Source organism: Carex rostrata, chromosome 33 (genome assembly GCF_964058835.1).
Source record: "Carex rostrata chromosome 33, lpCarRost1.2, whole genome shotgun sequence".
NCBI classification, from domain to species: Eukaryota; Viridiplantae; Streptophyta; class Magnoliopsida; order Poales; family Cyperaceae; genus Carex; species Carex rostrata.
In genome coordinates this window covers 837,678-850,051 of record NC_135950.1, presented here as the reverse complement: position 1 = coordinate 850,051, position 12,374 = coordinate 837,678, and the positions used below count along the sequence as shown (strand labels likewise).

Here is a 12,374-nt window from a genome sequence, read left to right as displayed (position 1 = left end):
CTCGAAATTTGACCGGAATTGAACCGTTTCGTCCGAAATTTGACTGAAATCAGATCATTTCGGTACAGTCCGATTCCGGTCCGAAACAGCCGATTATTCCTTCTGCGTGGAATCCAGAAAGCCTCCAGCTGTTTCCCATATATGGAAGAAGAATGAACTGACTTTTATGATAGTTTTAAAAACAAACCTTTTTGTGCTGTTACGTTATAACTTGTGCTGATAGTTATTTGTGCTGTTATGCCTCGAGGTGATCATTGACACAAAGCAATTAGGTAATTAAAGTAGGTTTTGTTCTCGTCTTTGGAATGGGTCAAAGATGCAATGCACAGGCTGAGACTAGGACAGGTAACAACTGAACCTGGTATTGACTAATAAACCACGCGTGAGACAGATTAAAGTTTGCATATTCTGTCTAGGATGCGATATTAAAAAGCTGAGACCATAATATTCCTTGTGATATTATATATCTTACAGCTTTTGTGCTTTTTTTTTTTTAATTGTAGGATCAGGAACAGTAATAGTTTTTTATGTTTCTAACGAAGCGGGTAGTAATTAAACATGCCTTCTCAAAAAAAACATGTGCATCACATTAAAAACAAGAACTTTTATTAGAGAAGTCAAACTTTTCTTAAAGAGTCCGCGGTAATTATTTACTTGAGAAGGAAGAAAGCTCCGTGCTAATGCTACTAGTAAAAGACTCCAGAAGCAAAATATGCACTTGGGCCCACCTGCCAGAGAGAGAACAGAGAGACCTCCAAACGGGCCAAACCAGACCAGTGCTTCTGCTTCCGGTTGTTACTTTTCCCAAGCAACTTCTGTTATCCAGTCGTGCGGACTTTCTCTTTCATCCATCAGTTCTCTCCTAGACACGGTCTACAAAGACCATCTATCACTGCAACAGTTGGCCACGTTGTGAGAAGTAAGTAACTCCCAGAACTAGTTTACGCAAATAAAGCTTTTCAATTAATCAAACCCGCGGGATCTCTTGTCAATATTACCCTTCTCTCTTAAGTCTCTTATATATATATATATATATTATTTGCTTCCTTTCACATTAAACAAAGCATAAATACAGTCGAGAGGAACAAAAGTTAATAGATCTTAGATCCTTATTCTATTATCATGGCAGTTGGTATGACAGAAAGAGGTGTTGATCATGAGAATGCTGTCAATTTGACAGTTGATGCAGCGCCAGAAAAGCCGGCCCGGTTTGACCGATGCTTTACGGGATTAGATATCAAATTGGGGAAGGGGCCGTTAAAGGAGATGGATGCTGATAAACTCAAACGAGAGATCCAACGGTGGGCGAAAGCCGTAGTTGCGTATGCACGACAATTAAGCTTCAAGTCTCCGAGAACACCATCAAGCCGGCGTGGTACCGAGAGAGAAAGTGAAGAATTGACAAATGAAGAAGAAAGATCAAAGTGAAAATTTATGAGTGTTTTTTGGTTGATGTTTTATTTGCTTGATTTTTTATTCATTAATTCCTTATTGGATGTATATAACTAATTAAATAATCAAATCAATTGTGTAGCTATCTGAGCTAATTTTTCTTCATTTCTTTGGCTTTTGTATTTTTTTTACTATGGAATCTCACGAAGCCAGATCACTTTACAAATAAGTGGTTCATGTAAATATCATTTTCATAATTTGATCAATTGGCATGTGTTAGTTTACTTCCTACAACGGATTTTTGTATAATATTGTGTTATCAATTTCAAAATCTGTCATATTGTTTCATTACAGAAAAATAGGTTATTTTATCAGCATCCAACCTTGTTGTTATGATTTCCAACTATGTTAAAAAAATTCGCAGGAGGATCAGAATTGAATAAAGATATTTATTCAGTAAAATAACAATTGGACTCATTAGAAATATGTAACAAGCTTAATTTGATGTGCGGGCTTGTCAGAATCCATGACAAATTTTAAGCAACAAATTTAGCAATACAGCAAATTTTATTAGGGGCCCAGTTAAGAGGTTTCTATTGAAAACACTCAATCCTAAGCTCTCGCTCTAGACTCACAGCCGAGTTTTTTAAAAATATCCAAATTTATTAATATTTTATTATAAATAACCAGAAGTTTGAGATTTTTGAGAGCCGATATTTCAGCAGTTCGGGCAATTTTTGAGAGCCGATATTTCACGATCTGTTTTGAGATTTTGTATGAAACTTCACAATCTTATTCTATGAAGTCAACAATGCATGTCGATAAATTTTCATGATTTTTGAAGGTGTTTTGATATGTTAACCATAGGTGCAAAGTTGGGCTCATAAACACTCTTTCAACAGTTCAGGCAATTTTTGAGAGCCGATATCTCACGATCTGTTTTGAGATTTTGTATGAAACTTCACAGTCTTATTCTATGAAGTCAACAATGCATGTCGGTAAATTTTCATAATCTTTGAATGTGTTTTGATATGTTAACCAGAGGTGCAAAGTTGGGCTAAAAAAAATAAAAAATAAAATAAAATTCAAACCGTAAGGAAATCTTACGGTTTGAAAAAAAAAAATTTCAAACCGTAAAATTTCCATACTGTTTGGGCAAAAATATAATTTTGCCAAACTTCTGGTTATTTATAATAAAATATTAATAAATTTGGGTATTTTTAAAAAACTCGGGACTCACAGTACGAACGAGCTGGCTCATCTTGGCTCGTCTGAAATCAAGCTCAACTCGGACTCGATTTGTTCTGGCACAACCAAGTTTAAGTTTTGCAAAGCTCGGCTCGTTGAGAAGCTTTACCAAAAGCCAAATACTAACCTAATAGTTCTAAAAATTATAATGATGCATATTAAAATTTAATTGATTTGTTTTAAAAGTGTTTATATGGCTCAACTGTTAATAAATGCTAAATGTGTGTATGTAGCTTGATTGTTAGAATTACACTTTGTGGTTGTCGAGACCTGAGTTCAAATTTAGCTGTCACATCTTATACATATTATTTGTTAGCTTTTCAATTTAAATTTTCTATTTCTGCACTTCAGATTAATTAAAGAAGTCATAGAATAATTCCTGGTCACATGATGATCTGAAGTTTGGTTTATAAATCTAGGCCTCATCAACTAATAATTCTCCTTGGGCTTGAGCTAATCTTCAGTTGAAGGCTCAATTGGGCTGACTTAATGAATTAAGCCCAATGAGTCTTGAATTTTGGGCTGGATGATCAAGCCCATGGGCCTATCCGGGTAAAGGAATATGTTTTTATCCCTCTTCAAAATTTAGTATCCATCCAAGTCACACAAAGTACCCACTGCACATTCAATAATAACTTCAAGTGAGGCTATAGTACTTTTCAAAGCGTACATGGATTCGTATTATGGATCTATATTTTCATTTTTAAAATTCAAACAATTGATTCAAATTGTTCAATATAATCTTCATAAGAAAATGTACTTGGAGGTTAAAATTTTCATTTTTTAGAAACATTTTTTTACTATTTTTTTAGAATAAGTAGAAAATCACATGATTTAAAAATTATGAGCTATCCAAAATTTGGCAATACAGCAATGATCCTTTTTAGCTAAGCAATGAATCCCATCCATAACGATGTTTAGTTTTGTGCTTGTAAAGAGCGAAGCATATATTAGTTATTTTTATTAGAATGCCAGCTGGTGAATTATTGTGTTGAAATATTATAACATTAGTAGAATATTGATTATTAAACTTATTTCTCTTTTTGTCTATATACTTTGATTTGTTATTTTTTACTTTCTTGTTTTTGGGTTTGTTCTGGACATTTGTTTTGTTTTATAATTTTGGCAAGAATTTGGTACAAAATTGAACATGAGAGATGCCTTTACAATGCACATGTTGTTCTTATAAAAAGACAAACCAAAGCTTATTTTTAAATTCATGTGAAATCATAATTTGGACGATGAATCAGATTACCAGTATTATCTAATTTTCATCAAAGAAGTTCTGAGTTTTTGCTTTTACAAATATGACCCAAAATTGAACTTCTAAGCTATAGACTGTATTAATATAAGAGAAAAACCCATTTGCCATTTCAATTTCTTCGACTCAACATATTAATTTAAATTGGATCCTCTTCATTTCAATTTCCTTTCACTTATAATAAGAATAAACAATACGGTAAAATAGGTTTGAGTAATAGTATATAATTATGCATGAAAAGAGAGAAAAACGAGAAGATGAGAATCAGAAATGATATTTAGTTTTAGATAAGAGTGAGCCTATATTGCACTATATATGCATAGCATATTGGTTCGTACTTTGAATTAATATCTTCGTTTTTAAATTTCAAATTGTCAATCTGAACCTTTCAACATGATATCCATATGAAAATGTACTAACAAACTAAATTTTAAATTTTTTTATATTATTTTTTTACTATTTCTGAGATTGATAGGAACCTACTGCTTTCCAATAGTCTAGAATCTTATAAATTAAGTGATTTTCTATCTATAAATAATGTAGAAGAATACTAAAAAAAGATAAAATTTGATTTACAAGTAAAATTTCATATGTTGGTTACATTAAATAATTTAGACCGGTTATTTGAACTTTGTAAATAGAGATATTAATCTAATGTACATATCAAAATACACTATAAATAGTATCATAGTCTCACTCATTATATAATATTTGTGTAGGTTGCCTCAAATTTACACATCCAAAGTGTAAACGCTTGATGGCATTCCATTTAAGAGAGACACTGGCCATCTCCAATCTCAAAGGAACTCGAGAGAAGAGCGTGGGTCAAAAAATTATAAAAAAAATTGAGTTAGGCTGGGGTGCTATGGATAGCATAGTGGCCTCCCGTGCTACGGCTCAATATTCAAGTTTTCAAAATCCAAACGGTCGATCCGAACCTTTCATCTTATTCTCCATATTAATATCTGCTTGGAGACCAAATTTTATAATTTTCTGAATTTTTTTACTATTTATTAAGCCACTTTGAAAATCGCTAATCCAACGGTTTTACTGTTTTGTGCAGCCACCGTTGGATCAACAATTTTGTAAAATACTTAATAAATAGTAAAAAAATTCAGAAAAATATAAAATTTGGTCTCCAAGCAGATATTAATATGGAGAATAAGATGAACGGTTCGGATCGACCATTTGAATTTTGAAAACTCGAATATTGAGCCGTAGCATAGAGGCCTCTATGCTATCCATAGCACCCCAGCCTAACTCAAAAAAATTTCATAATCCTGAATTGAAAAAAAAATAGCAAACGTAACACAAACACATTCTGTGAAATTACATTTTATTCGCAGATAAAAGGCGAATCACGAATTATTTCCAAGAAAAACATAAAAAAAGGCCAAATTTTTTTGTTTCTTTTAGAATTTTCTTTCTTTTCCTTTTTTGTTTAATTCTTTATTGTAATGAATCATTCTCAAATTATAACCGAGTTATAAATTTTTTACTCTACCGAACTGTACCCAAACTATACATTTGTCACTATCGTCCCCACTAAAACCACTACACCATGATTGCAACAGAGAATCTGCACTCATGTCAACTAGTCATAGTCAAAAGGCAAACTCTACAGTCAAATTGTAGTAGAAGCAATTGCATACTCCAAGTGCATTTTTGTCAACTATGCTAAACCTTGACTTAATATAAATATATAATATAATTTAAATTCATAACCCAACGATAAATAATGGCATCCATTGCATCACCTTTGTTTCAAAATATAATACTACTACACCTCTCAACTGCACCATTGTCAAAGCACCAGAACAAACAAATGACATATCCTCTTCTCATAGTCTTTCTCTCTCTACTCTCTCTCCTCCATCACTGTCTATCTTGCTCCTCCACCCACAAGCAATCTCTCCTCCAGTTCAAATCTTTGGAAACCCATAAAAATGCCAACAATTCAGCACCTTTCTTCGCATTTGTTTCATGGAATACAGGCAACTGTTGCAACTGGGAAGGAGTTACATGAAACCCGGAATTGCCTACAAAACCAGTTACCAAACTCAGTCTCTCTGGTGTAGTTCCACTTACCTACACAGCACCATCCTCAGCCGTAGCGTCACTTTTTGCAATAAAGACCCTCACTTTTCTTGATATTTCACAGAATTCCTTAGAAGGAGAGATTCCCTCCAAAGGTTTTGAAAATTTGATGAATCTCAGGTACCTGGATTTGAGTACAAATTTGCTCAACGGCACCATTCCTTTAACAATTTTCAAATTGAGACATCTCAGGCATCTCAACTTGGGAGCAAACTCACTCACTGGGGTTTTAGCAAGTGCAGTTGCAAATCTTTCCAAGTTACAAGTTCTTTCCTTAAACGAGAATTTTCTTTCTGGTCAAATCCCTTCTGAAATTGGTAATTTAATCGAATTAAAGGTTCTCTCTTTAAGTCAAAACCAATTTTCAGGAGAAATACCGGAACAAATATTACGGTTAGAACGGTTACAAAAGTTAGACCTGGGTAATAATTCTCTCTTCTACCATTCCAGACCAGATAGAAGCTCTTTTCAACCTCTCCTTTCTCTCTCTTAAAATGAACCAACTATCAGGAGAGATTCCCATTTCAATTTCTAAAATGAAATATTTAGAATGGCTTGAAGTAAACAGTAATCTCTTCACTGGGTTTATACCCTCTTTTCTTTTTGATCTTAAGATGTTAAAAAGACTCAATCTTGGTAGAAACAAACTAGTACTGGACAACAGTTTAGAAATTTACCCTAGAAGTTTTTTCTCTCTCTCCTCTCTCTAAGAGCATGTGGGCTTACCGGGTCCATACCCACTTGATTATCAAATCAAAAAGAACTCGACTTTCTTGACCTAAGTGAAAACCAGCTAACCAGGTCCATACCACCATGGTTTACCGGGCCGCAAATCGGGAGTTTTATAATATCCGATAACAACCTTACCGGGTCAATACCCTCAAATCTCTTTCTAGAAACAGTCTCAGTGGCCATCTACCAGAAGGCATAGGCAATGCTTCTACTATCATGATCCTCTTATTGAGTAGTAACAACCTAACGGGTTCCATACCAGCATCCATTACCAACATATACCGTCTCTTAGTTCTTGACCTGTCAGAAAACCAATTTTCAGGTGATTCCTTCCTGCAATTCGGGCCTGATACATATCTTGCATATGTTGACTTGTCAGAGAACGGTTTTTACAGGGAGGTGCCAATGAGTTTTGACCCGCAAATAAGAAGTCTTGCATTATCAGGTAATAAATTCACCGGTCCGTTACCGGGTAAACTCAACACCATGCAATTCATTGAAAACCTTGATTTACATGACAATTATATCACTGGAGAAATGTCATTTTGGATCAATCAAATCTCGACAATTTCTGTACTAAACCTGAGAAACAACAAACTGGAGGGTCCAGTTCCTCATACCATATCAAATCTTTCAAAGTTACATGTGTTAGATTTATCAGGAAACAATTTGAGCAGGTCTATACCGATTCAAATGGGTCACCTTGAAGGAATGGTAGACACAGATTTGAGCGGGTCTATACCCATCACAGATTTCTCAATATCTGACATATTCACATTCTCAATTGATTTATCTGATATTACCATTTATTGGAAAGGGGCATTGCGGGGCCTAGGGTATCAGTGTGTCAGTACCTATGCAAATTTGGATCTGTCAAGAAACGGGTTTTCGGGTATAATACCAATTGAACTGGGTGACCTCAAAGACCTGAAATCTCTTAACATGTTATATAACATGATACAAGGAAGGATACCAGCTAATTTTGGGTATTTAGGTAAACTAGAAAGTTTGGATTTGTCGCATAATAGGCTTAATGGGTCTATACCTCCTTCCTTTGAGGGTTTGAACGAGTTAACAACACTGGATCTGAGTTCTAGCAGGTTAACGGGTCGGATTCCAGACAAAGGCAAGATGTCATCCATGATGGATATAGCATCCTACACAAACAATAGCGGGTTGTGTGGGATTCAGATCTGGGTTCGGTGTGAATCCGACAACCCGCCAGAGGTGAGTTATGGAGATTTAGATGCAGAAGGGGAAGAGAATAGTGAAGATCATTGGTTCAAATGGATTGTGGTTTTTGGGTTTTTTCTTGGATTTTCTGGGGTGATGACAATTTCATACTTCTCTGGATTTTTGTACCCGCATCCACCAAGACAGTACCTGAGAAGTCATAGACAAAGAAGGTGAATTATGTGAGAATAGGTAATTATATGTTAAAACATTAATTACATAATAATTGATAGGACGCTTTTTATGAGGATGATGAGTTATTATTTCTAATTTACTTTTGTGTTGTATTCTCATCTCTGTCGCTTATTATCAGATTTTAGGCTCAAAGCCTCAAATAATGCAATTTATCCAATTATTAATGAGTGAGGCTTTGGTACTATGCGTAGCGCAGTTTGGTCCGTACTATGAATTTATATCTCCGTTTTGAATGTCTAAATAATCAATCTGAGCCGTTCAACATGATCTCCATATAAAAATGTACCTGTACATCAAATTTAAAAAAAAAATTACAATTTTTGTAGATAGGCAGAAAATCACTTTAAAATTCTAGACCATTCAAAAGTAGTGATTTTCTATTTATCTCAAAAAATAAAGAATAAAAAAAAAGTAAGAAGAAGAAAGAAAGAGATAGAGAGAGCTTACACTGCACAGATTAGCACTACTTGAATTTATTTACTTGTAGCTTATTGGATGAACCATAGTCATGGAGTATTACCAAAAACAATCAAATACAATCAAAATTAAAAGTAATAGATTACTGGTAAGTATCAAATGAACATCAACATCAACCTTGAAAGAGAAGGTTTTTCACAGGCGTAAAAGGTTTCAATTAATCAAAACTTGACTAAACTGTCCCTACCCTTTCCATACTTCTTAATTCTTTATTTTGAGAACCTGGGAGGAGCTGACATGTATATTGATTAAAATGAAAAGTGGAGTGCTTTACACATCTTCTTACAAGCCTAAGCCTAGCACAACAAAACAAAAACAATCCCACAAACAAACAAAATTAAATATGCTTCAGCCATAATTCCATCTCTTTGTAGCTTCTATACGCCAGTGCTTTAGCCTCCATCTTGTGCCTTAATTTTTTTTTTAAAGATGATAATAATTTCAAAGCAATCTTCACATCAGCAACAAAACAATAACAGGAGATACTAAGTTTGAGAATTCTATCCTTTCAAACTAAGATAATCTAATCATCAAGTAATTTATCTTTGGTTAAATCTACAATGCAACAGATTCTCCAGCACAGATTCACCAAAATTCTAGATCAGGTTGCACAAACCCAACAAACTGAACATAAAAACAGAAATTCAATAAAGGTATATATAAATCACAATATTGTATTACAAGATCTCAGAGTACTCAAGAGGTCGATCATAGACCAATCCTATAATGCTACCACTGTATTAATAAACCACAACAAAAATCAAACATTAACCTTCAATTGAGATAACCAAATCAGACGCGGGAAGCCATAACAGGTGCAGCCGATGCTACTGACGAGGCTGCCCCACCGAGGAACGAAAGCAACCCAGCTGCAGCCCCTCCTTGCTGATCAGGTTCATCCAAGAACAAATCTTCTGGCACCCGAAGAGCCCCATGGATACACACAAGCACAGCTCCGACAGTAATTGCTGAGATTATGAGAGATCCGACCGAAGTCATGAAGATCACAATTATAGAAATGAGAACCAAACCTCCTAGGGTTTCTCTGTCAGAGAAAGTGCGACCAAGGATGGTTAGAGGTGGATCTGAGGGGCGGAAGAGGTAGAGAAACGACCAGGCTGCGAGGAGAGAGAGGAGCAGGAAGAGAGAGACCGGGTGAGTGACAAGGGAGAGAGCTAGAGAAAGACCAACAATGGCAGTGTAATTCACGCGGAAGTAGGGGAGGTTCTTGCGGAGGCGAGAGGTGGCCTCGGAGAGGGACGCAGGACGGGCGATGGCAGAGCGATCGATCATCTCCGGCCATGGTCGTAGATCTGAGGTTGAGCGGCGGAGAGCATCAGTGAGGCGCGTGATGAAGCTTCGGATCTCGGGAGTGTTAACCGGAGCGGAGGAGTCGGTGGTGGAGACAGTCAGGTTGGTAATAGGGAGAGCTTGTGGAACTTGCGTTGCGGCTGTCGCCATGGCTAGAGAGAAGGAGAGGTTGAGAATCTCAGATCTAGAGAGAGAGAGGAGAGTTCCTGGCAGATACTTCTTAATTCTAGCTTACTAATATTCAGAAATAAGTATTAAAATAGAGGTCAAATGACTCCATTTTTGTGTCTTCGTTTTTTAAACTTTAATAATTTAAAATTTAAAAATTAAAATAAAATTATTGAATATGATCTATATTATTTTATCTATGCACGTGTAAAAAATTATGACATTTCAACTTGATTTTGATTGTCATTAAGAGCTTGTAAAAACGTACTAATGTAGATAATTTATAGACGTTAATTTTTCAACTTATTGATTCACATAAAAAGAAAGCCGAAATGTGATAAAAAAAATTTGAGCACATAGATAAAATAGCATAGATCACATGTAATGGTTTTATTTGGAAGTTTATGATTTAAATTTTGAGTTATTAACGTTTTAAAAATAAAGACACCAAAAATGAAGGCATTTGAACCCTCCTCATTAAAATATACATACTCTATAACAAGCATTGAGATAAGAGTAGGTATATTTAAATACTTATCTCTGAAGAGGAGGATTCAAATGTTTTCATTTTTTGTACCTCCGTCGTACTTCTATTTTAAAAAAACTCAAATAACTCAAAGTTCAAAACTTAAACGTCAAAATAAAATGGTTAGATGATCTATGTTATTTTCTTTCTGTGTCCATAAAAAATTATTACATTTTGATTTTATTTTTATATGAATCAATAAGTTGAAAAATCAACGTCTAGAAATTATCCACATTAGTATACATTTTTACAAGTTCAAGATGACAACCAAAACAAAGTTAAAATGCCATAACATTTTACACGTGCATAGATAAAATGATATAGTTCATAATCCAACGTTTTATTTTGAATTTTAAGATTTAAATTTTGAGTTATTAAAGTTTTTAAAAATTAAGACATAATAGAAACATAAAAAATAGAGACATTTGAACCCTCCTCATATCTAAATACTTGAAAGGGGCAAGTTCTCAACTTTTGTACTTATCTGGCACCTTCATTCTTTGTTTAGTGGTCATGATTCATCAGAAATCAATAGCTGGTTTTCTTATTATGAAATACTCAAATAATGTATCAAATGCTCTTATAGATGGGCTGTGAAACAAAGGTGAAAACTGTACCAGTGCTCTTATAGGTGGGCTGGGAAACAAGGGTGCAAAACTCTTCTAGATGAGCTATGAAACAACATACAATGACTTCTCAACTTGGTAATTTATCGAACCTGTTTAGAAATTGTAGAAATTCCAATGGATCTATGTTCAGTTCATGAATCACGGATTATTTTGTCAGTTACATGGATGAATTCAGAATTTCTGATTGATAGTAGATACTTCCATGGATGAATTCAGATTCATAAAAAGTTCAGCAAACAGAGAAAATGAACTGTTATTGATGATAGATACTTTCATGGATGAATTCAGATTGGAATCATGGCCTGAAGCAATGGTAAAGTTCCTAATTGATATTGGCTTATTACATACTCAGATCAAATCTGTTGTTTCACTCCGACCAGTTCTTTTGGGATACGATGTGGATAAGACCCTGAGACCAAAGGTGCGTGAATTGATGGAAAAGGGGTTCATGGGGAAGTACTGGTTCAAATGATCCGATACAACTCGGTTGCACTTCAATTGAAAGACACTATTGCACGCCTACTGTTTTGGAGAGATTTTGTCGGGGACAACGATTTGGCTTTGTTGAAGATTATTTCAAGGAATCCTTTCCTATTCTCATTGCACATTGACAAGTATATTCTTCCGAGAATAAATTTACTGAAAGAATATGGATTGACGAATAGACATATGGTTTCATTGTTAGGGGGGAGAAGCTGCTTTGGCCATAACCTCAATTCTTTAAGGAAGATACTTGATCTAATTGAGGAGCTGGGGATTCCGGGATGTTTCCATGGGGGTTACAAGTAATCGGTAATTTGAGCATAGGTAAAATTAAAAGCAATGCAGAGTTCTTCAAGAAGACAAGAACACATATGGCTGGTCACAGGAAGAGGTGTGTGCTGCCCTCCGGAAGTACCCGGTGGTACTCAAATTATCAGAGGAGAATATGAAGTCGAGTATGAACTTTCTTATGATTAAAGCTGGGTTTGAGGCGAGGAGCATAGTTTTGTGACCGGGGATACTCGGTTGTAGCTTAGAAAAGGTATTGATCCCGAGGTATACTGTACTGAGTGCACTGGAAAGCAAGGGACCCAAGAAAAAGTGCAGCTTTTTCAGTGCTTGT

The 12,374-nt window shown here is 35.1% G+C and overlaps 1 pseudogene across 1 annotated transcript; it reads right to left on the bottom strand.

Moving 5' to 3' along the window:
* Positions 1 to 9,278: 9,278 nt before the first annotated feature.
* On the bottom strand, positions 9,279 to 10,168 carry LOC144548491 (PRA1 family protein B2 pseudogene; annotated as a pseudogene). Its single transcript, XR_013509369.1, has one exon. The product of XR_013509369.1 is annotated as a PRA1 family protein B2 pseudogene (transcript).
* Positions 10,169 to 12,374: the final 2,206 nt, after the last annotated feature.